The following is a 23,156-nucleotide window of genomic DNA, read 5'->3' on the forward strand; positions in this document are numbered from 1 at the left end:
TTACTTTTGAGACGGAGAGAGACCGAGTGTGAGCAGGGGGAGGGGCAGAGATAGAGGGAGATCCAGAATCCAAATCAGGCTCCAGGCTCAGGCTGTCAGCACAGAGCCCTATGTGGGGCTCGAACCCACGAACCTTGAGACCGTGACCTGAGCCGAAGTCTGACACTTAACCAACTGGGCCACCCAGGCACCCCTAAGTGGGTTCTTTAAATTAAAAAAAAAATACTTTTTTAATGGAATTTTCAAATGTATACAATAAATGATATTTGTTTATAAATGATAAACACATTAAATAAGTGATTTGGATAATCTTACTATTTCAGGTGAATCTTTAGCAGCCCCGAGCTGATTCCTGGATATGGGGCTGTCACCCTGTACAACGTCACTCCTTTCTCTTCGGTGTGTTCAATACCCTCTAGTAGACTTGGACCTTGTGTCGGCCTCTGTATGTTTAGGTGTGTTAATACATGGAACGTGCTTAGAAAAGCATCCACATCTATGAGCACTCATTAAATTTTGGTGTTCTGAGATGTTAGAAGGTGATGGGAATCTGAAAATCTGTCCAAAATTCTTGCTCAGGTGTGTTCCCATATGAGACATAACGAATCAGGGATTTAGCCATTCAAAAGCCTAACATGGTGGCTAGGGAAGGTTGCTCATAAAGCAGGACCCTCAACGTCACAGGAATTGTAGGCTTTTAGAGGAAACTACTGGAAAAAGGGCAAGCAAGAAAGTGAATGCAAGTTTTATTTTTGTACGGAGCATCAGTTCCCTTTTGATTTACAAGAGAATTCTATCATTAGATTTTTCAATAAGCTGAAAGCTGATTTTATTTACTTGATTTCAATTGAGATCCTCATTGCAATGTATCCATGCATTCTGTCTTGGCTGTCCACCATATTTCAGGTACTTGCAAGATTCTGGAACTTCCTATCTAAGTTACAGTACTTGGCTCATGGACATACTTAAGCAAAATGAATAAACAGCACTACAATGTTATTAAAACAGAGGCCTCAACAAAGTGCAGAGGGCAATAAATTCTCCCGGGCCAATTCAATTTGGGCGATAAACGGGTAAAGTAGAGACATCTGGCCTGAGGGAAGCTTCCAGAAGGAGTTGGGGTGAGTTGAACTTTAAGACGAGATAATGTTTTGCCATGGAGGGAACAGGAGGCGGCCATTTTAGGGGATGGTCGAAAGGGATCCAAAGCTGTGGAATGTAGCAGTGTTCCGGGTAGACTGAGTTATCCAGTGGGTTCTCCAGTTGCTACATGAGGTACGTGGGGACAGTGCATGGGGAGATACCCTGCAAGTTTTAGACTCCATATAAACAGGTATTTTATTGCTTTCTTAGGGCAGTTTTGACTATCTACTTAAATTTAGAGTTTATACCTCAGGAAATGGGGAAGCACAGATTTTAGAGAGTAGAGGAAGCCATAAATAGAAAAATAAAGATATCACTTGGTCCCGGCAAGCCATCAAAGCTTGACCGTGTCTGTGATAGTGACCCTTCCCACCCCATCTCTCCCCGCACCCCCCGGGTCCCTTATTTTCCAAATTAGAATCTTTACATTCTTTGTAAGAATCCAGGAACTATTTTCCAACTTTCAACAAGCTCCAGAAAATGAAGCATTGCCTATAAGATTGAAACCAACGTACTCATCAAAATAGCAGGACGCTTCTTTTAGTTATGACTCTTCAGTGAGGACCTTTGGCCACCAAGACCTTTGGGAAGGTCTTCCTTTCGAGAGCATACATAGCCCAGGAGTTATACATATGGGTTCAAATTTAAGCACTGGCTCTGTCACTTATGAGCTATGTGATGTTGGCCAGCTGATTTAGCCTCCCGAAGCCTTACTTTCTTTGGTGAACTAATAGCACACCTTGTATGTCTCTACCTCTTATGTATGTATAGAGTGTGTCCTACCTACAGAAATTAAGAATGCTGCCTAGTATATCACGACCTCTTATGTGTCCATCAGCATCATCGGTCACTACTGGTGAAGAAAGCACAGGACGAGATTTTTGCTCTTTGGGGTCTCTACCCAAGGTCTCTGAGGTCCGCTGTTTCTAGCACTTACCAGCCACGCTCTTGGCACTCCAGCTTGCCCCCGTGTCTGCTGACGGCTTTGTCTGAGTGCCTCTAAGACCCCAACTGATCTCCTTTTTGCCCAGTGCCTTGATGAGTGGCTTTCCTGAGCCTGGCTGCTTGCCTCTGTCTTCCAAAAGCCAGAGGGAAATATTCTCAGTGCCTTTCCCCACCCAGCTCATTAGTCAACTTCAGGACTTCAAAAGACATGTTCTGTTTCACTTCGCTGTTTTCTATATGTGACAGGTATATAAATGTGTTCGATGCACACTTCCTATGCTTTGGCATGGCTTTGGGGAGGCCTAATGGAGACCAAGTGGTTTCATGCTTTTTAGTCCTTATTGCTTAAGAGAACTGATACAAAGGCCAAGCAAAGAGGTGGTAGGTATGGGTGACATTTAATGTTACAATCACATGGCAAGTCTGAAAATGATCTCAAAGTTAATGACCCTGAATGGCCTTTTCATATACAATAAGCCCCTCTTGAAAATGGCTTAAGATTTAACTTTCTAGAATCGTTGACAACTCGTATCTAACACTGTTCATTGTACAGTGTTGGGCAAATATGATGTGATTCTCTTTGGCTAACAGCCCGTGTACTTTACTGTTCACATACACTTTCCCAAACTTCCAGAACTGGAAACACATAAAAAAGTCAGGAAATCTCACCTGAACAAGCTTTCGTGGGCAGACTTCCGGCCAATAATCCTTCTTATTGCATAGCAAATACTCTGAAGCTTAGCTTCATTTATAGCACTTTGGCTTTCCTACTGTCTTAGTTGTGACTTCCGTTTGGTTGCTAGTGACAGAAATGAAAAAGTAAAACACAATAGTGATTTGAAGATATTGGGAAGTTCTTAGGAGTTTGTTTTCCTCTCCTGTAAAATACTTCTGGTATGGATGCTCCTTGATGCCATTAAAGACTTAGGGCTCCTCTGTTTTTGTGTTACACGATGTATAGGGTGTAACTGTTAACCTCATGCTCTCAAGATGACTGCTGGAATGCCAGCCATGGTGTCCATGTTCAGACCGAGAAAACGAGATGTCTAAAGGGCCAATATATGTGCTGAAAGCCTTGTTTTTAAGAGATTTTTCTGAAGTCCTTCCCTTTCATTTCTACTCGCTTCCCCTCAGTCCTAATACTCTCACATGATATCCTTCCGTTGCGAGGGAGGTTGGATACATATTTGAATGGGTCCATTTCCTTCTTCAATAAAATGAATGTTTGTCCGTAAGGAGAGAATGGCTATTTGGTAGGCAAGTAGCCGTCTCTGACACGTCGACCATCTTAGCTAGGATTTTTAATGATTCTTTGGTTAAAAGTCATAAGGGGCAGGGGCGCCTGGGTGGCGCAGTCGGTTAAGCGTCCGACTTCAGCCAGGTCACGATCTCGCGGTCTGTGAGTTCGAGCCCCATGTCAGGCTCTGGGCTGATGGCTCGGAGCCTGGAGCCTGTTTCCGATTCTGTGTCTCCCTCTCTCTCTGCCCCTCCCCCGTTCATGCTCTGTCTCTCTCTGTCCCAAAAATAAATAAAAAACGTTGAAAAAAAAATAAAAGTCATAAGGGGCAAACGGAAAAGTTAATTAAGCTTCTAATTGTAAGCAGATTTAAAATATTTTGTAATAATAAAAAGCTAATTAACCATACTTCAATCTACAACAATACATTTGAGAAGATGCGTATTGGACTTTGGTTTCCACTATCCCCTGAGCACTTGTAATCCTGAGCACATGGGGTCGCATTGTATTCATTTGTTCTCTTACAGTCTTTCAGTGGAAGTCTGATGATATTTTTTTATCTCATTATAAGGAAGAAAAACATTTGGATGGGAAGAGAGTATGCAAACACTGGGCTCCGAGCACAATGTCTAAATTTTTTTTATTGTTTGCCAATAACGATTGAGAGTAAGTTCAGTGGTGGAAAAGAAACGGATACTACAACCTGTGAGGAAAAGTACAGAACGGTGCATTCAGTGCTTTTTGGTGATCTTGAATAATAGAATTGTTGCTTCACGCGAAGTCATACCGAGGATATTTAACTATAGAGCAACATGTCTCACGATGGGTTCCTGAGAGAACCCAGAGAAGTTCGAGAAGGAAGCCAAGACTAGTAAAAACTTACCATTTCAGAGCATCGATTATCTGCAGAGCTCCATGGTGGTTGCTGTTCTTTATTTTGTTTCATGTAAATTACACCACACTCATCAGAAGAGGTAGTGCCTCCTGTCTCGTACAGAAACCTACATCAAGTGTGTCCTTGATTTGAACTTGTCTTCTCTCATTAATGTTTCCATTGATAGAGTCACACTTGGGCCCAGGTAACAAATGAAAAACTTAGGATTTCAAACCAAATCAGGCTTTTGGACCTGCCCTAAATAGCTGTGGTGACTAATGCTCTTAAATCCCATGTTCTTTCCTCGATACCAGTAATTCTTAATCTTTGGTATACATTAGAATTAATCTCAGGGAAGGAGGCAGTTGGTTAAAATGCAAACGCTGTGGCCCCCTCCCCGCTTCAGAGATCTCCATTTGGCAGATATGGGCTGGATTCCAGGCATCTGTATTTTAAACTCTCCTCCCAGATGACTCTGTGGCCCCGGTAACGTTAAGGAACACAGCTTTATACCTGTCTGAGTTATTGATGTGCACGTCTGCCTTCCTAACTGGACAAGAGGGGGTCTGGTTGAGCGGCCACTGGCCCTTTCTTGTTTTGGGGTTTTGTTTGGTATATGATGGGTGTTCGAAAGTATTTACAGATTAATATTTAAAAAGCGAAGAGACCTCATGTCGGGTTGAAGCATAGAATATGAGCCAAAACAGAGTTTGTAACAGCACGAACAAGAGGTGAAGGGTCTGTGCCAAGGGAGAAATCCCCACGAATGTCTCATGACCTGTTCTGCTTACCTCCCTAGCACCCCCACCCCTAGCATAAGTTACCCGGGAGTGAGGCTGGGGTCTGCTGTCGGCTCCTGCATGCCCAGTGCATACAACGGTCCCTGGCACACAATGAAGGGAATGAAAAAAGAATTATGTGATGGCCTGAGTCACAGCAGGAAGGAGTGAGAGTGGAGGGGATACAGGCTAGTCTTGAGTATTGCAAGGCTCAGGGGGCAAAACGCTAAGTTACTCCAACACTTAATTAGCTATTTTTATTAAGTGTCCAAGCCTCCTTCAGTTCATGGGTGTTTTGCTCCTTTTATCTCAAGAAAGATGGCAGAAGTTTGTGTCTTTTGGCTTTGATCACATTATTTCTGGGTTTTGTTACTTAATAAGGCAGAAGTTTAAATTAACATCATTCTCCGTTGCCTGCTTCTGGGTTAGCTGTACAGTAGGGAGCGGTTTTGGCAATTTTTCAGTGGAGGAAAGAAAAGGAAACCTCTGTTTGGGAACTGTGGGGAGGAAGGAGGGAAAGCCATTTACCTGAGCCCCTGGGGTTCCATCTGCTTCCTAGAAAAGATTTGCCATGAAATCAAGTCACCTGACCCTTGTGGGGGCTACATTCCGGGGGCAGGTAGAAGGGGGACTGGGCCAAATCCAGCCTCCAGTCATCACAGGGGCAAAAAGGAAGGTTGGAAGGTGAATTCACAGTCATATCTGTGTTCAGGGCCCTCTCGTGCCTTACAGTGTGGTCAAACATGCTGTCCGACTGAGCAAAAGCCACCTCTACAGGTCCTCCTTACCATGTGACTTTGCCCGGGCTCTGATTCGAGGTCCATGCCAACAAGATCTGCATTTCTTTATTTTCCCCCATCCACTCCCTCACCATAAGGATAGCTTGGTGGTTTTCAGGGCCCGGTAACCCTTGCTGGCTGCACATTTGGATCCCTTGAGCCAAAGGTTTGTGGCTGTATTAATTGGCCTCAAAGAAAACCTTGCCTTCACTCAAACTGTTTGAATACCTCTTGTTGAATCATAGGCTTGACTCAAGTGTTATTAATTCAAGAATCAGAATGCCTTTTGTCCATATCAGATAAACGTTGCCATAGCAAGTGTAGTGTAAACAGATCTGCTCAAGCCACAACAACCTATAGAAGCCCACAGACAAAGGAGGACCAGTCTCGCCTTCACAGAAACCCTGGTGCTGCAGTAAATGTTACCCACTAGCCTGGGGTACTGCCACATGAACCATTGTGCTGATGAATGGGCCCTGGGACCCACCGATCCAGGGAGAAGCCTTTATCAGTGGTGGGTTTTATCAAATTCGAACAGCCAGTGTAACATCTGGCTTTAATACTGATAGAAACTGTAGGATTTTGGCTGATCTCTTCCATCCTCTGTATCAGCGCCTGTTGTCAGCGGTCTGATGAAGTTAAATTGACTGCATTTGATTCTTTGAGCACAAGAAAAATTGCAGAACGCATGTTCTCCTCTCTCACCCTCTTGGAACATTCAGGATAAGTTTGCAGTGAGTTGCTTTGGGTCATGAGCTGGAGGATTTAAGGGGGAAAGGGAAGGAGGAGAGAACCTTCCAAAGCCTCATCTCAGATGAGCTTTTGCTCAACCATCAGAGAGGGTATAGTTAAGCCGCACGGGTGATGTCGCTGAATCAGTACCAACCTGGTGTGATCGCAGCCAGAAAAAAAAAAAAAATCATAATGGCGAGAAAGAGGCCCATGACTGAAATGAGTTTGCAGGGTCTTTTGATGTCAGCCTTCCCCAGAGGACCTTGTCAATCTCACCGACCCTCTGCCGGGCCAGTTGCTGTGGTGTGGCACAACGGGCAATCACAGCACAGAAAATGACAAGACCCAAGTGAGGATGGAGATTGAATTCACACCTCATCACATCCCATAAAGGGCAATTTTTCAAGGTCAGCGTTTAGGTGAATTAAAGGAACAGCGTTTGGCAGAGGGCCCTCTGCTCACCCTCGGCAGGCCGTCCATCCAGCTGCCGCTCTCTGTGCACGGAGGGAGCTCAGACACACGCAGCCCCCGTGCTCTAATGAGCACATCGAAGTGCTTCCAAGCAGGCTGCTGCTGGGTCTGGGCGCACGTTGTGTTTTTCTTGAAAGATGCCTCCCCGACGTCTAGGAGGGGAAAATTGAAACGGTGATTGCAAACACATCAGTGACGGGAAAATAGGTTCGGGGGCAGACCAAATTATTTTCATCTGGGGGTGAGAGATTTTCTTGTATTGTATTTTACGCGAACGTCGGTGTGGGATCTGTGCACCAAGTGTTCGCTCTGGGCTACCGGCCGTTTTCCGATGGGGCAGGACTGACTGTTCGGTTCGGTCTCGGAAGGCTGCGCCACGTCAGGGTACAAGCGGAGGTGGGGATCGCCCAACGCAGCTGCTCCGTCTCCAGAATGAGCCCACGAGGTCCAGGGAGGTGGAGTGAGCTTTCCGATGTCAAGCAGCGAGTTAGAGGCTGAGGCAGGGCTCCAACCACGCTTTCCTAATTCCCAGCGCGGTGCTCTGCTGGGGACGTCCACGGAAACAATCCTTTGTTAGCCACCTGCCACGTTCCTGACACCATTCTGCGTGTGAAGGAACAGGGAAGTGCAAATCTAGCACGGGAGACTGTAATGTACGAGATTTACCATGATGCACCGGTGATATTCTTCTTCTCATGTTGTGGATGATGAGAGGGAGGCACACAGAGTAGAAGATGAAGGGCTGCGGTGAGCACGAGAGAGGGAGAGACTGGTTCCTCCGGGGAACCCGGGGAAGGCTTATGGGAGAGGCTGTTTTCAGTTGCTTCTGGGAGAATGGCTAAGATTTGTTGGGAAGGGCTGAAAGGGAAGAGCATTGGGAAACAGCATGAGGAGTATCATGGATTCTGGAAGACCACATTAATAAAGATTTTGTTTTTGTTTTTAAGTGAAAAGCCCAAGCCCATTTTCCCTCCAAGCATTTCTACAAGACCTCACCCAAAGTAGTTGAAATTTATCATCCTGGAACTTTCTTCTTGTCCTATATGTTGAACGTGATTTCTCTGCTTTGGAGAAGTAAGGCAAAAACAAAACAAAACAAAACAAACAAAACAAAACCTAAAACCAAAACCAAAACAACCCCCTCCCAAAGCCCCCAACACACACACACACACACACACACACACACACACACCAAACACCCCCCACTACAGTTAAATAGGTTTTGTGTCTATATTTTTGAACAAGCCAGGCAATTGCAATACCATAACACAAGAAACACATAGAAAAGAAGTGAGAAAATTAGGATAAGGAAAATAAAGAATAAAAAAAATTAGGTGAAATAATAGAAGAGTAGAACGATGGTATTTAGGAAGTTTAATTCATAGGAAGCTAATAATTTTCGTTCAAATGAAGCCTTACTTAGAAGAGTGGCAGACAAGAGAGAATTGGAACCTCCTGCCTCAGCTTAGTCTCCACCCCAGTACACACACACACACACACACACACACACCCCTGTGCTCTGTAGTTTCTTGACCATGGTTAGCACTCCTGCCATGATTCATTTTCCACATTCTGGCGCAGAAATAAATATGAAAAGAGTGAATGAGTTCATTCCAAAAATAATTGAGTAACTTCTCTGTGCCCTGTTCTGTGATATAATTAGGATATTTATTTTGTATCATGAATCGTCTAATTTAGCATCTCTTAGAGCTCATTATTCTGCAATCAAAAAGAGGACTGAGTATGTTCCCCCACCCCCGAATTCATATGTTGAAGCCCTAACCCCCAATGGGATGGTATAAGGAGATGAGGCCATTGGGAGGCAACTGGGGTTTTATGAGATCGTGACGATGGACCCCATAATGGCATTAGTTCCCTGAGAAGAGGAGAAAGAGACACCAGAGCCTCTCTCTCCCTGATTTGAGGACACAGCAGTGAAGGCAGCCATCTGCAAGCTAGGAAGAGAGCTGTCACCAAAATCCAATTATGTTGCACTTCTAACCTCCAGGGCTATGAGAAATACATTTCTGCCGTTTAAGCCCCCTCCCACCCTACAGTGTCCTGTTATGGCAACCTGAGCTAAGATCCATCTCATAGTTTTTTTTTTTTTTCTGTCTTTGAGCTCCATTATTCACAGAAAATTAAAGATGCCCAGCCTCAGAGAACCTGTTTAAGGATTTCATTGTTTTTAAGATTTTAAGTAAGCTCTACCCCCAATTTGGGGCTCCAATTCACAACGTTGAGATCAAAAGTCACATGCTCCACTGACTGAGCCGGTCAGGGACCCCTGTTTAAGCCTTTTAAACTCGGTATTTCCCAATTTATTCTAAAGAAAAACTCTTTATTTTTCCCTCCCCACAGACTACATGTTACCACATGGGAAGCCAGGATTCTGCGGAATCCGCTGAATGGCTACTCGTCATTGGACACTTTGGCAATCAAAAGAATGCAGCCTAGACCTGAGATCCAGAGCCTGAACCCCATGAAGAGTGTCACAGGGACATTTCTTAATGACATTTAGTTCCTTGCCCCTCCGTCTCAACGTTTCCATCCGAAAATTGGGAACTCGTTCCTGCTCAGCACTTCGTAAGGGAATGCAGGACATAGCATGCCTTTTATCCATTCGTGGAGGAGATGTTCTATTACAGCAGAGGCATTTTGCTTTCTTAAACTTGATTTGGGGGAGTGGATATTTATATGTAATCATTGTAATGGCATTTTGATACTCTTCGGGAAAAAGAAAGTAGTTGAGGGTTGTGTCTATGTGAAAGTGAAATACTTCGGTTAGGATTCCTTTTATTTTTTTAATCAATAAACTAGAGGAAAAGGGAAATGGAGCTTTATTTGGTTACTGAAATTCCTAATTAAGTTCTTAATGGCAGAAACATCTCACGATGTTCCAAAGTTTCATTTGGCACAGAGGCAAGTCACTTAGACTCTTTTTTAAACATCAGGTCAAGATATTGGGTTGGACACCTCAGGAAAACAAACTTCCTTATGAGAGCTCGAAGGTGGAAAAACGTGGAGAAAAGGCCGTCCCTGTGGAATTCTGATACAGGCATTTCCTATGGGAGCTGAGGTTTGTGAGAAAATTGACGTCAGCAAGTTCTGGCAGTTAATCCGCCAAAAAACAGCAGACTGAAGCCACGTCGTGCTTTTTAAAACATTAAAAGAGGGGTTTGATGCACGGGTAAACTTCCTCGGTTATCCTATGATTTATCAAATGCTGGAAGTCGGAGAAATCGTTCTGATTTCTGTGCCTCCGTAGGGTACCATAATTTAATCTAGTTGGTGGCACCAGACGCTGGTAACCACAGCCAGCCATTATGGGCAGGGGCTCCAAACATATGGCCTGTGCATTGCCTCTCCATCTTCTTCCCTCCATGAATTATTTTTATATTGGATGCCAACCTAGAAAATGCATGAATCTTGATGCACACTGCCAGCCTGTTACCAGCCAGCCCTCCTCCCTCCCCTCCCCCCACCAGATCATTGATCCCTTTACCCTCACAGGCCGGAGTCTCATGCTGAGCACCAAGCCAGGCGGCACACGAAGTGTGGGCCGGTGGCACCAGGGGACCGTCCTTTCTGCCTCTAACTGACACCCACCGCCCCGGCGCGCCCTGGATCTCGCCAGCCATTGTGCTCGGTTTTTCCAAGGCAGCTCTCCGCTGGGCTGCTGTTAGTCACACAGTGACCTGCGGATCTAAGGGAAAAAACAGATGTCCCAATAAATTTTTGTCAAAACGTAATTACCTCGGGATTAGAAAACCACATGGGGGCGGGGAGGGAAAGGAACAGATGTATTACTTTCAAATATGCAATCATTATTCTGCAGAAGTTTAAATAATCAAGAGCTTTAAATGATGCCAGTTGAGAGTGTCCCCGCTCCGCTTACTTTAGTCCCCTCCTTTACCTTCAGCCCTGGGCAGCTTGGGAGTCTCTCCTATTTGCTTTGAGCTAATGGTGCTCCGAGCAGGAGGGAGCGTGTTGCACAAAGTATCATCCTGAGTGCTTTTTCATAAATAAATCTCAGCAAATATGACAGGCTATCTTTCCCCCAGGAACGTGGCCAAGTCTTTCTTCCTCTCCAGCCGACAAAATATGATAAACTATGAATTTTCCCAGTAACCATAAAAGATTCTGAGTTCCATGATTTGAACTGTTAAGGTGCAGGTCAAGGCAGTATATCTAATAGGAATTCTTGCGGGGAAAATCCTTTTTCTGTTTTCAGTTTTCATGTTTGGTCGAGTGGGAGGGTGTGCCGGGTACTGATCGAAGATTCATTGGGTTATTTGTTAGCTGGTTGTCATGGGCCCCTTAAGGTGAGATGTTAATCTCTTTTAAGTATGCGTCCATAGGCTTCAAGGAGGGATCCAGTGGATGAGACACATGAGGCCCCAAATGGACTAAATTCAAGGAGTTGTTGTTGCTTCAGGTCGGTTCGTGGATTGCACCCCCTTTCGGAGGAAATAAACGGGTCTACAGTCCGTCCTCAAAACAACTGTACATGGCGCAGGGGCTCAGCAGCTCTTCTGCACTCTTGGATTATGAAAATTCTAGCTATGATTTTAGGGCTTTTATCTTTATAGAAAAAAATGGTTTTTACCTGTGACACGGAAGTTGGTGTTCAGAATAGTTACCAATTACCCAGAGTCTGCTAACAGCAGAGGTGCTGCTAAGTCCTTTACATGTGAACTCCTGATCTCTCAGAGGTCTCGTAAAGGAGGCACTGTCACTCCACTTTAGAGATGGGGTAACTGGGGTGCAAAGAGGTTAAATACCTTGCCATATTCCCAAAGCTGGTAAATGACAGAACCCAAATTTGAATCGATGTCTAAATGTATACAAAGACTTCATTGATCCATTGTCTTGTTATGCCTTGGGAGAATCTTCATCTTGCATACGACATAACTAAATATGCTCTGAGAATGGAAATCATAAACCAAAGAACAGCTCGTGTTACGCCGTCCTGGCCATGATATATACATTTTCTGCAAGAAGGAGTCATTTGTAATTGAGCCGTTATACTTCCCTTTGCTGAAAGGTAAGCTGATTGTAAGTTAGGCTCTTTGTATCCTGCAATTTTAGCCCATTACAATTGGCCCAAAGCTAACCACACATACCTGGACATGAAAGAGTTAAAAAGAAAATCCCCAGCAAGCCAGTATGCAGAGAAGTGTTGATTCCAGCTGCTTCAGGGGGATATCTGATAGAGGGAGTCAGTCAGGAAACAACCACAGGAAAAGGAATTTTGAAAAATGGGGGTGTCTTCCTGTTAGCCATCAGCCTGAAAGGAGTCTTTTCCTACCTAAATCCGGAGAGGTTTATAAAACTCCACACTCCACGGCAGCATGGAGAAAGGGACATTTTGCGGGGAGAACTGAAAGGGCACTTTTGCCCTGGAAGAAGCGACCCCTTTGGAGAATCTGACATGATGTGGATGTGTAAACCAGCAAATAGAGGAAGCCACAGTAATTGTGGTTGGGGAGGTTCAGAAGGCTGAAATCGGTTCCTAGCCCTTATTTCAAGAAAGGATGAGTCCAACATGAGACTTTGATACAGACAAAGTTGTTCAAAGGGCAATGTACAACTGTCAACATGAGAAAAGGAGAAAGCCTTGGCCACGACTGGGACAAAGTCTTTCTGCCCACTGACAAAGACTCTCCTTGATCAAACTGAGCCCTTTTTTTGACTAGGCCTTGACATTGGGTTCTGTCCTTGTTCTGGTTTAGTCCAGTCATAGGAAGAATCCTGCTGAGTCTGTTAATGAAAATCCCCTACCCTTGATATGTGGTGGTCACCCTTTTTCTGATGAAATTCTTCACTACCACCACCCTGGGTATCTTATCAACAGTCTTGTTGAATTGGTCGTGCAAGAATCCCCAGCCTCAATGTTTCCTCTTGATAGTTTCTTTTCTTTTCTTTTCTTTTCTTTTCTTTTCTTTTCTTTTCTTTTCTTCTTTTCTTTTTTCTTTTCTTTTCTTTTCTTTTCCTTTCTTTTCTTTTCTTCTTTTCTTTATTTCCTTTTCTCTTCTTTTCTTTTTTAAGTTTATTTATTTATATTGAGAAAGAGAGAGAGACAGAGAGACAGAGACAGCATGAGTGGGGAAGGGGCAGAGAGGGAGTGAGAGAATCTCAAGCAGGTTCCACACTGTCAATGCAGAGCCTGACACGGGGCTCAATCTCACTAACCCTGAGATCAAAACCTGAGCTGAAATCAGAAGTTGGATGCTCAGCTCACTGAGCCACCCAGACGTCCCCAGTGTTGACAATTTTCTACCCACTGCCCCCACCCTGCCCCTTGGCTATCAATCTCCACTTGTCCTTGTATGTTGAGTTCCACCTCTCTCCCCTCCTGCCACACCCTCATTGAAGTAGTCCTTCTTGAACTCTTTCCTTTGAAAATCTTTCCTAAGTCTTTCTTACTGTCTTTAATCAGTGTCTGAATCATGAATTTATTAATTAGTTCCATAGAATTACACGTTGTATAGGGAAATGGAAAGTAAAAAACATTTGCAAAACTCAAGTTGTGGAAAAATTTCCTCCACCCAAACATTAACGCAAGCATATTTCACATCAATGTCTAGATTGGTCTGTCTCTTACAGCATCCAGCAGTATCACGCAAAATTCAATAGGAATTGATTGCAAAGTTAAAAAAAAAAACTTCACACAGTTTTAGAAGAACTGACGAAGCTCCTTCACGTTTTTCTATAAATGGTTCTCTTTATGATCATTTCATTAAAGGCAAATGTGAAGGAAAGGATGTTATAACAAGCAACCACACAATTTTGTTAAGAAATGATGCCCTAAACTGCAAGAGTCGATCTTTTAAGAATTAACAAATAAATCAGGGGCACCTGGATGACTCAGTCAGTTGAGTTTCTGACTCTTGATTTTGGCTTGGGTCATGATCAGGTTGGGAGACTGAGTTCAGAGTCGGGCTCTGCACTGGGCTTGGAGACTGCTTAAGATGATCTCTTGCTCACTCTGCCCCTTTCCCCTGCTCGTGCTCACTATCTCTCTCTAAAATAAAAAAAGAAAATTAAAAAAGAATTAACAGATCATAAAGCAGAGACAAACCTATCTTCATAATTTTAAATTTCAGCCATGTCCTTGTTTTTAATGTATTTATTGTAAGTGAATTTTCCGCTATGAATTATTCTCACATAAGGAGACATTCATATATATTTTAGCTGGATACAGTTCATTCTTTAGTGTGGCATCAGTTCTTATCAATTGATCCTTTCTATTGCTTTATGAAGGCATACGTTAAAATATCCCCTCATGTATTCTTAAGAAGGACTTGAACACGAAAGTTAAATGCACACTTGTGGAGAAGCCTTGAGCTATTTCCAAGGAATTCAGAGAAGAAAAAGATAAAAATATTAAAACAATGAAAGACATAGAAGACAGAGGAGACAATTCAGCAAAGGGCTAACTCTGTTTCTAAAACGGAGAGCACAGCAAATGGAAAAATATTTATAAACATAACAAAAGAAAATTTCTTCCCAAGGGAATCCTGTTTATCAAGAGAAATGGGATGTTATGTATAATAGTCAATATGAAAGCAATGGATAATTATCTGTCAACCTTGGGGGAAAGAACCTTACCAAGCCAGATGCTCTCATTCCTATAAAGATTCCTCCAGATAGCCTCAACTGTTAACAAAGGCAACAGACATAGCACTCATAAATCCTTCTTGAAAAAAGCACTTGCTGGAAAATTACTTCAAATAAGATGAATCAAAATAAAGAATTTAAGGAGCGCCTGGGTGGCTCAGTCGGCTGGGTGTCCGACTTCGGCTCAGGTCATGATCTCACGATCTGAGTTTGCGCCCTGCGTCGGGCTCTGGGTGGACAGCTCAGAGCCCGGAGCCTGCTTCGGATTCTGTGTCTCCCTCTCTCTCTGCCCCTCCCCCACTCAGGCTCTGTCTCTCACAAAAAAAAAACGTTAAAAAAATTTTAAAAAGAAAAAAAGAAAAAAGAAAATAAAGAATTCAGGAATAGCCAAGCTGTGGTAAAAACTGGTGATAAATACTGCATTCATTTAATCATGAAACTAAGGGGCACCTCGTTGGCTTAGCTGGCAAAGCATGAGAGTCTTGACCTCGGAGTTGTGAGCTCAAGCCCCGCATTCGGTTTATAGACTACTTAAAAATAAAATCTTAAAAAAAAAAAGAAACATGAAACTAAGGTGACAGATGAGAGAATTGCAATTACAGGAAGGAGAATAGACACTAAGCTAGTACAGGAGCAAAAGCAGCAGAATTGAACAATAGAAGTAGGGAGAGTGAGAGGAAGTACAGAGTGATAAAAATGACTTCCGGTTTCAAAGCAGAGTTGACCTCTATTGTCCAAAATAGAAATACATGGTTGTAAAAAGGGTCCCAACTGTGTAATCACTCTAATCATCTCCTCTGCTTATCTTAGGGAACTATATTAGCAATTACATATCTTGTGGTGAAGAAGTGTTTCTTCTGATGGTCTGCAGTTGATTTTATTTCATGATCTATATGCATGGGATAATGTTAACAGATGGTCCAGTGCCCCTCCTGTTGGGAACCACTCTCTCGTGCATGAGGACATGAAACAATACTCCAGGCCCCTGTCTGTTGAGAGGAACACTCAGGTCAGACATGAATCCAGCTCTGGTTCATATTGGCTAGCCACCTCAAATATTTAGTCATAGAAGAATCACAGAGCTCAGCCACTTCCCGTCTGTTGCCTTTCTCTACAATTCCTTAACTAATGTCTATGAGGTCCAGTTTAGTCACAGGATACAAACAAGGGCGATTTAATCTACAAGTTTGGGGAGTGATTATTTTATACTTAAGTCATTGAGCAAAACCCACCAGCTATTTATGAGACCTTCCTAACTCTTCTTTTTTTAATTTTTTAAATATTTACTTATTTTTGAGAGAGAGAGAGAGAGAGACCACATGTGAGCAGGGGAGGGACAGAGAGGGGGATAAAAATTTGAAGCGGGCTTTGGGTTCTGGGCTCCAGGATCCAGGCTCCGGGCTGTCAGCACAGAGTCTGACATGGGGCTTGAACTCATGAACCATGAGCCCATGACCTGAGCTGAAGTCGGACGCTTAACTGACTGAGCCACCCAGGCGCCACCCTCCCCCCCAACTAACTCTTAATGTCTTTTTCAAAAATAATTTTGATGTTACATTTTTATAAGGGTTAACAAAGTAGAGTATAAAAGGACACATATTTGGATAAATACTTTATTCTAGCTCGCTTGAGAAGTTTTAAGTTTTGGGCAATGAAGGCAATGCTCTTTAAAAAAAAAATATGTGGGTTGGTTCTGCTTTTCCCTTCTAAAATCTCTTCCGAAAAGCATTTTTTCCCTGCCCTCCCAAACAGAAATTCCCTTTTGCTTTAATTTGCCAGAGTCTGATTTTAGGTGTTCACATACATTTTCACTTAGAAAAAAAAAACGAAAAGAAAGACATGTTTTCCCAGTGGGCTTTCCTTTGGAGGCCTTTTATTCAATGGAGCTCGGGGAATCTTTTTTCTTAGATTACAGATCCTAATACCATGTTTCCAAAACTGCACTATGATTAACTTTGTTTTGGTAAAACCTTCTTTGATTATCAGGAAAGCTAATAGGGGTAAATGACAGGGGCATTGCTAAGTCCTTGAGTGGCTGCAAATGGAAAGGAAATTGAGGTGACCACTGAGTACTGGATACCTTCTATCGCCATTGCTTCTGGACAGGTAAGGGTCGCTGAGTCCTTTGTTCATTCACTAGGGCACAGGAAGATCGTAGACTTGAACCTGCCTTAAGCCGTTGCTGGAGTGTGGCCTCAGGAGAGAAATGTTAAGAAGGGAAAGTTTCCAGAAGATTCAGAATGCAAATGTCTTTGTCACCTATTTCAGACTAAGTCCTGAAGGAAAGAACACTTATCAAACGAAGCTTCTTTTGGCCAGTGCTTAGAACTGTCTCTTGGCACATTTCCTACCGAAGTATGATTCATTTTGAAATTTTAAAAAAATTTTTTTTATGTTTATTTATTTTTGAGACAGAGCATGAACAGGGGAGGGGCAGAGAGAGAGGGAGACACAGAATCCGAAACAGGCTCCGGGCACTGAGCTGTCAGCACAGAGCCCGACGCGGGGCTCGAACTCACAGACCACGAGATCATGACCTGGGCTGAAGTCGGACGCTCAACTGACTGAGCCACCCAGGCGCCCCTCATTTTGAAATTTTAGAACTGGATTTGATGGCATGAAATCAGTACCATTCTGTAAGGACTGCCGTGTACTTGTGTTGCTGTTTCTTGGTGATAACCTTTTGGTTATCATATCAGCTCAGCTATCTATTTTCTTATCACCATCTAGATAGACCTTTAAATTTGGATTTTATGAAGCCAATAGAAGGTTAGTTAGAGAAGACAGAACCTATACTCTGCAATGCCCCTTAAGTACAGTTTGTTGTGCGAATACAGGTCCCACAAAATGAGTCAACTCTACAGCAGGTTCTATTAATATCCAGTGTCTTCTGCAGTCCAAATGATGACCTCTTCTGTGTATCCCTTAACGTCCTGTCTCTGTGTGTTGGAATGTGTGCTCACACTGTGGTCCTTATTGAAAAGTTGTATTGGGGTACCTGGGTGGCTTGGTCGATTAAGCATCTAACTCTTGATTTCTGCTCTCATGGTGTGTGATTGAGCTCTGCGTCCAGCTCTGCACTGACAGCGTGGAGCCTCCTTGCGATTGTCTCTCTCCCTCTGTCTCTGGCCCTCCCGCATGCTCTCTCTCTCTCTCAAAATAAAGCAATAAACTTTTAAAAAAATATTAAAAACTTGTATTAAATTCCCCATGCTTGATGTTATATGAACTATAAAAATTTTGTTTCTTTGCAGTGTAGTAGGACCATTCTAGATTAATACTAATTCATGAACTATGCGTCTCCTACACATTTTTAAAGCCTAATACCAGATAGTCCTTTCTCCTTGGGCATTCTGAATGCTTAAAATCTTATATCTGCATATCATCTGTTCTGTGAAATGATTGTAGCCATTGCCTTATGTTGTTCTCTCTCTCTGCTATGCTATTGTTCAGAACCGATGATCCTATTAACATTAATGAGACAATGTTAATAAATACCATGGTTTCAAAACAGGTACTTTGTGCTTCCAAGACGAGAGACTACTATTAACAACAACAACACAACAAGCCCATTACGGTCCATTCATTGTCCAGTAGCTCTTTTGCATGCATTATTTTGACTTAAACTAAAACTATCTAGATTATTACTATCACCATTTAACAAGTGAGAAAATTGAGGCTTGGAATTCAGAAGCAATTTGCTTTTACCAAAGTAGAATTTTAAAATGTGCCTTTGGATCAAGTTGTTCCTATATTTGCTTTTTATAATAATACTCTAATAAGCTACTTCTTTTTTTAAAACTTTTTTAAATGTTTATTTATTTTTGAGACAGACAGAGACAGAATGCGAGTGGGTTGGGGCAGAGAGAGAGGGAGACACAGAATCCAAAGCAGGCTCCAGGCTCCCAGCTGTCAGCACAGAGCCCGATGGGGGTCTCGAAATTACCAGCTGTGAGATCATGACCTGAGCCGAAGTCAGACGCTCAACCGACTGAGCCACTCAGGCGCCCCTAATAAGCTAATTCTTTAGATGTGAGGCATAAGATGATGATAGAGATTTTCAGATCTAATCCACTGGTTAAAACTTGGGTTGAGATCAGTTGGCAATTTGTAACCCAAGTGGAATGAACCAAAGTCCTGCGTGTTGAGATTCCACTCCTCATCTTTCCCCTCCACGATCCCAGCCCCCATACTTGGTCATTCTGCTAGAATGTGGAACTTCAGCATTGTTTTTCATGAGATGCAGATTGTGCCTTCCAAGCTATGTGAGGACTTCCGGTTGGACTCTAGTCCCTCTGGGAAAGAAGAATGAGGCTGGGCCATTTCAAAGTGGCCATTCTGAAAGTCTTATTGAAGAGCCATTCCAAATGGCCCCACATAAACAAACATTGAATCAGTAGATCATGATATGATTAATACTCTAGGAGAGAGGAGGAAAAATAATTTCATTGGAAGTATGAGCAATGACATAACGGTTCAAGTGATAATTTGTTTTTTGAAACCAGTTAAGTGAGTAACAGATCTAATTTGGAGTACTTGATACTCTTTCTTCTATTTAAAAAAATTTTTTTTAACTTTTATTTATTTTTGAGACAGAGAGAGACAGAGCATGAACAGGGGAGGGGCAAAGAGAGGGAGACACAGAATCTGAAACAGGCTACAGGCTCTGAGCTGTCAGCACAGAGCTCAACGCGGGGCTCGAACTCACGGACCATGAGATCATGACCTGAGCCAAAGTTGAACGCTTAACCAACCAAGCCACCCAGGCGCCCCAGATACTCTTTCTTCTATTAGAGGAAGTTATTAAGAGTAAAATTTTAGAAGATATCCCGTTTAGAAAGGGATACGTTACGATATCATTAATCATTGTATTTTGGGTTTTACTCTCATTAAAGACCCTAGATCTTTTCAGTTATTCCACTAATGCACCTCCCAAATTCTCATGTTATCATTTTCTGTTTTTCAGACCTCTATATAATCCAGGCTTTGAAATGTCACAAAGTAGTAGTATTATTATGTGCTGGTTGTGAAGGGATTAAAATAACTATTTGGCTCAAAATTGTATGCGTACTATTTCCTGATTCCTCTGGCCTATGAGAGCCCAATAATTGGAATATTATTGGGTTAGACAGAGATCTGTATTCTAGACCCAACCCTATTCCTACCTGACTGTAGGACCTGTGCACGCAATTAGTCTTTCCAGGTCTCAGTTTCCTCCTCTGTAAAAGGAGAAGATTCAACTAGATTAACTCTATCATGTCTCTAGCACTGATATACATATGAATATGTGTGTGTGTGTGTATATGTGTGTGTATATATATATGTGTGTATATATATATGTGTGTGTGTGTGTATATATATGTGTGTGTGTATATATATATCTTTTTTTTTCTCCTTCAACACTCAGAGAATCTAATGGCAACATCTGGAATTGATTCATGGAGGAAAGCGCAATCATACCACTGCCCCCACTCCTGTTAGCCTCAAACTACTATAACTTTTCATAGTCACAGAATATCCCTTCTCAGATGATACCATAAATTCAGAAGATTACACTGGGCTTCTCTATAACTTTTCTCTAATGGGCTAAAGGAAGTTACTCCAGCTGAACTGGCATGCTCACAAATGACCGATCCGTGAAAGCAGTGGACTTCACACAGTCTCTTTCCTTTAAAAAATATATTTTAAAGGGCCCATAGCCTCCTTAAGCCCCCTCGGCACAATTTCACTTGTTTATACGGCGAAAGAAGATTGCTTCTTCCTTAAGTCTAGATGGAGAACACCTTAAATGTCATAAGGTGTATGTCTCTTAGGAAAATTGTTTACACTTATCCTATAATGGGAAGAACGGCGCATTTTGACCAAAAACTGGGGCAATTCTCACAGATGAAGTTTCTACTGATAATTTTTGGAAAATGTATTTTTTAATTTTTAATTTTTTCGAAGTTATTTATTTATTTTGAGACAGAGAGAGAGAGAGAGAGAGAGAAAATCCCAAACAGGCTCTGTGCCGCTAGCACAGAGCCTGATGCAGGACCCAAACTCACGAACCATGAGATTATGACTTGAGCCGAAATCAAGAGCTGGATGCTCAACTGACTGAGCCATGCAGGAGGCCCCTAATTTTAATTTTGAAATGAGTATATATTCACAGGAAGTTGCCAAGAAATGTCCAGGGAGACACAAATTTTTCACATGCGTTTCCCATAGACTGCCTAGCATATTTATAATGGATACAAGAGTGGGTATAAATATATAGAAGAACAAGGTGCCTGAAAGTGTAGCATACAACATACACTTAATTGTGTTACGTGCAAAATAGAAGTCATAACATTAAATCTCTCCACAGAGTAGTTGAAAACCATTTGAAGAATAAATGATGAATGAAAGTCAGCTAAGAAATAAGGAAGGAGTTGAGTATTCAAGGATTAAAAATGTCAGAAAGAAAATATACGAGTTATGTGTCCTGAGAACTTTAAATTTGAAACACATCCTGAGTCTGTTACAAAGAAATTAAAAGAGAAACAAACAAAAACATTATGAAAAAGTCATAAGAAAAAGAATTAAAACCTGTTACTTTAAGAATTATCTAGCATGGGGCACCTGGGTGGCTCAGTCAGTTGAGCATCTGAATGTGGCTGAGGTCATGATCTCACAATTCGTGAGTCAGAGCCCCACATCAGCCTGGCTGCTGTCAGCTTGGACCCCCCTTCAGATCCCATCTCCCTGTCTCTCTGCCTCTCCCCTGTATGTGTGTACTGTCTCTCTCTCAAAAGTAAATAAAGGAATTTAAAAATTTTCAAAATAGTCCATCAAATCACAAGGACTATTCACATAAAGTCAGATAAATATGCAGCATGTTGTTAACAGGTTTCCTCTGGATGATGGTACTTAAGTGAGTCTAACTTCCTATGTTATGCGCTTCTTTAATATTCTAATTTTATTACAAAAAGCAAATAATTCTCTTGTTATCAAAGCAAAAGAGAATGTAATGAAAAATTTTATACTAACTTTTCCACTTTATTAGCTTTGTAACTTGGGTAAATGGCAGCCTGCCTCCCCCAAAGTTGACATCATACTCTAGTACAATGTCACAGCCAGGAGACTGATACAGGTCTGAGGCACAGACCTTATACAGATTTCACTACTTGTGTGTTCATTTTTGTGTGTGTTCAAGGTAATTATATCACATGTATAATTGCATGAAAGTGTAGCTTTAAAATAAAAAAAAATAACTGAATTTTTATTTAAGGGTTCCATTAATTTGGTATTTCTCTCATATAAATTTCTCCTATAGGAGTTGTGCTTCTAAAAATAATTGAATATCTCATAGCAGATCAAACTTTCAAGTGAGAACAACGCTCCATGAAGTTAAAAACAAGTCTGTTTTCAGGCATCAAAGAACTAGCGAGGCAGCCAGGATTTGAGAGTCCAAGATCCTGTAAAGAAGGGAAACATATTGAGGTAAGGTTGATATTTTATGCAGTTTTTCTCCCCTTGAGTTTTAAGGGGCATGGGTTGCTAGGCAAGGAAGCCAAACCTAGAGCATCTGCTAAGGGCGAGAGCTGTTGATAAGAGCTTTATTCCTCTCAAAGCATGGAAAACAAAAATTGAAATCCAAGGCTATATGAAGGTAGCCAGGAATTGAAGCGCCAAGCCCCTCGGAACACAGAAGTGCCAAGGAACCAAACAGTGCTCTCAACAATCCTAAGGTGAGGTGGAGATAAAAATTCAAGTTCAGATTCTTCCAAGGAAGAGAGGTCACTGGTGAACACCTGAGGCTTTCCATTGGGACACCTGTGAAGTTCTGTGCCCTAACAGTAAGGTCAAACTGGAAACAAGCCAACCTTCAAAAGTACAGAAATCTAGCCATGAGAAAACTCATGCTTGATTGGACAAAGGTGATACGCGCTCTTCTATCTGCTTGACAGAAGTTAAGGATGCATCTAGGTTGTGTATAATTTTTAATATGCAGTGTTTGACGTCCAAACAACACCAGATATGCCATGAAGCAAGACCAAATGAAACCAAGAATAAAAACAGCCAATAAAAATGGACCCACAGGTGCAGGCTTTAAAGGAACTGCAATTAACATATTCAAAAAATCAATGAAATTATGAATAATTTCGACAGTAAAATCTATAAAAGAAATCAGGGGCCCTTGGGTGGTGCAGTTGGCTAAGTGTCTGACTCTTGATTTCAGCTCAGGTCATGATCCCGAGTTGGGGGATGGAACCCTGTGTGGGGCCCTGTGCTGAGCATGGTTCATGGAGAGATTCTCTCTCTCCCTCTCTCTTTGCCTCTCCCCTGCTCATAATCTCTGTTTTTTCTCAAAATAAATAAATAAACATTAAAAACAAAATAAAGAAAAATAATTTTAAAAAATCAAATAGAAGTTCTGGAAGCGAAAGCACCGTAACTGAAATGAACTCAGAAGACAAATTTAAGAGCAGTTTGGGCATAACCCACTTTTATTAAAAAGTGTTTAGACTTACGTAAAAAATAATGACAGTATAGAAAGGAGTCCAGAGATGTAAAGACACTTGAAGTGATAATGTCTGAGAATTTCCCAA

General features: G+C 42.1%; 1 long non-coding RNA gene across 1 annotated transcript; it reads left to right on the forward strand.

Moving 5' to 3' along the window:
* The first annotated feature begins 4,399 nt into the window (after window positions 1-4,399).
* LOC131491881 (uncharacterized) lies at window positions 4,400-9,793 on the forward strand. The gene is made up of 2 exons (XR_009251705.1): window positions 4,400-6,271; window positions 9,322-9,793. It is a non-coding gene; the product is annotated as an uncharacterized LOC131491881 (long non-coding RNA).
* Window positions 9,794-23,156: the final 13,363 nt, after the last annotated feature.

Source organism: Neofelis nebulosa, chromosome 12 (genome assembly GCF_028018385.1).
Source record: "Neofelis nebulosa isolate mNeoNeb1 chromosome 12, mNeoNeb1.pri, whole genome shotgun sequence".
Classification (NCBI taxonomy): domain Eukaryota; kingdom Metazoa; phylum Chordata; class Mammalia; order Carnivora; family Felidae; genus Neofelis; species Neofelis nebulosa.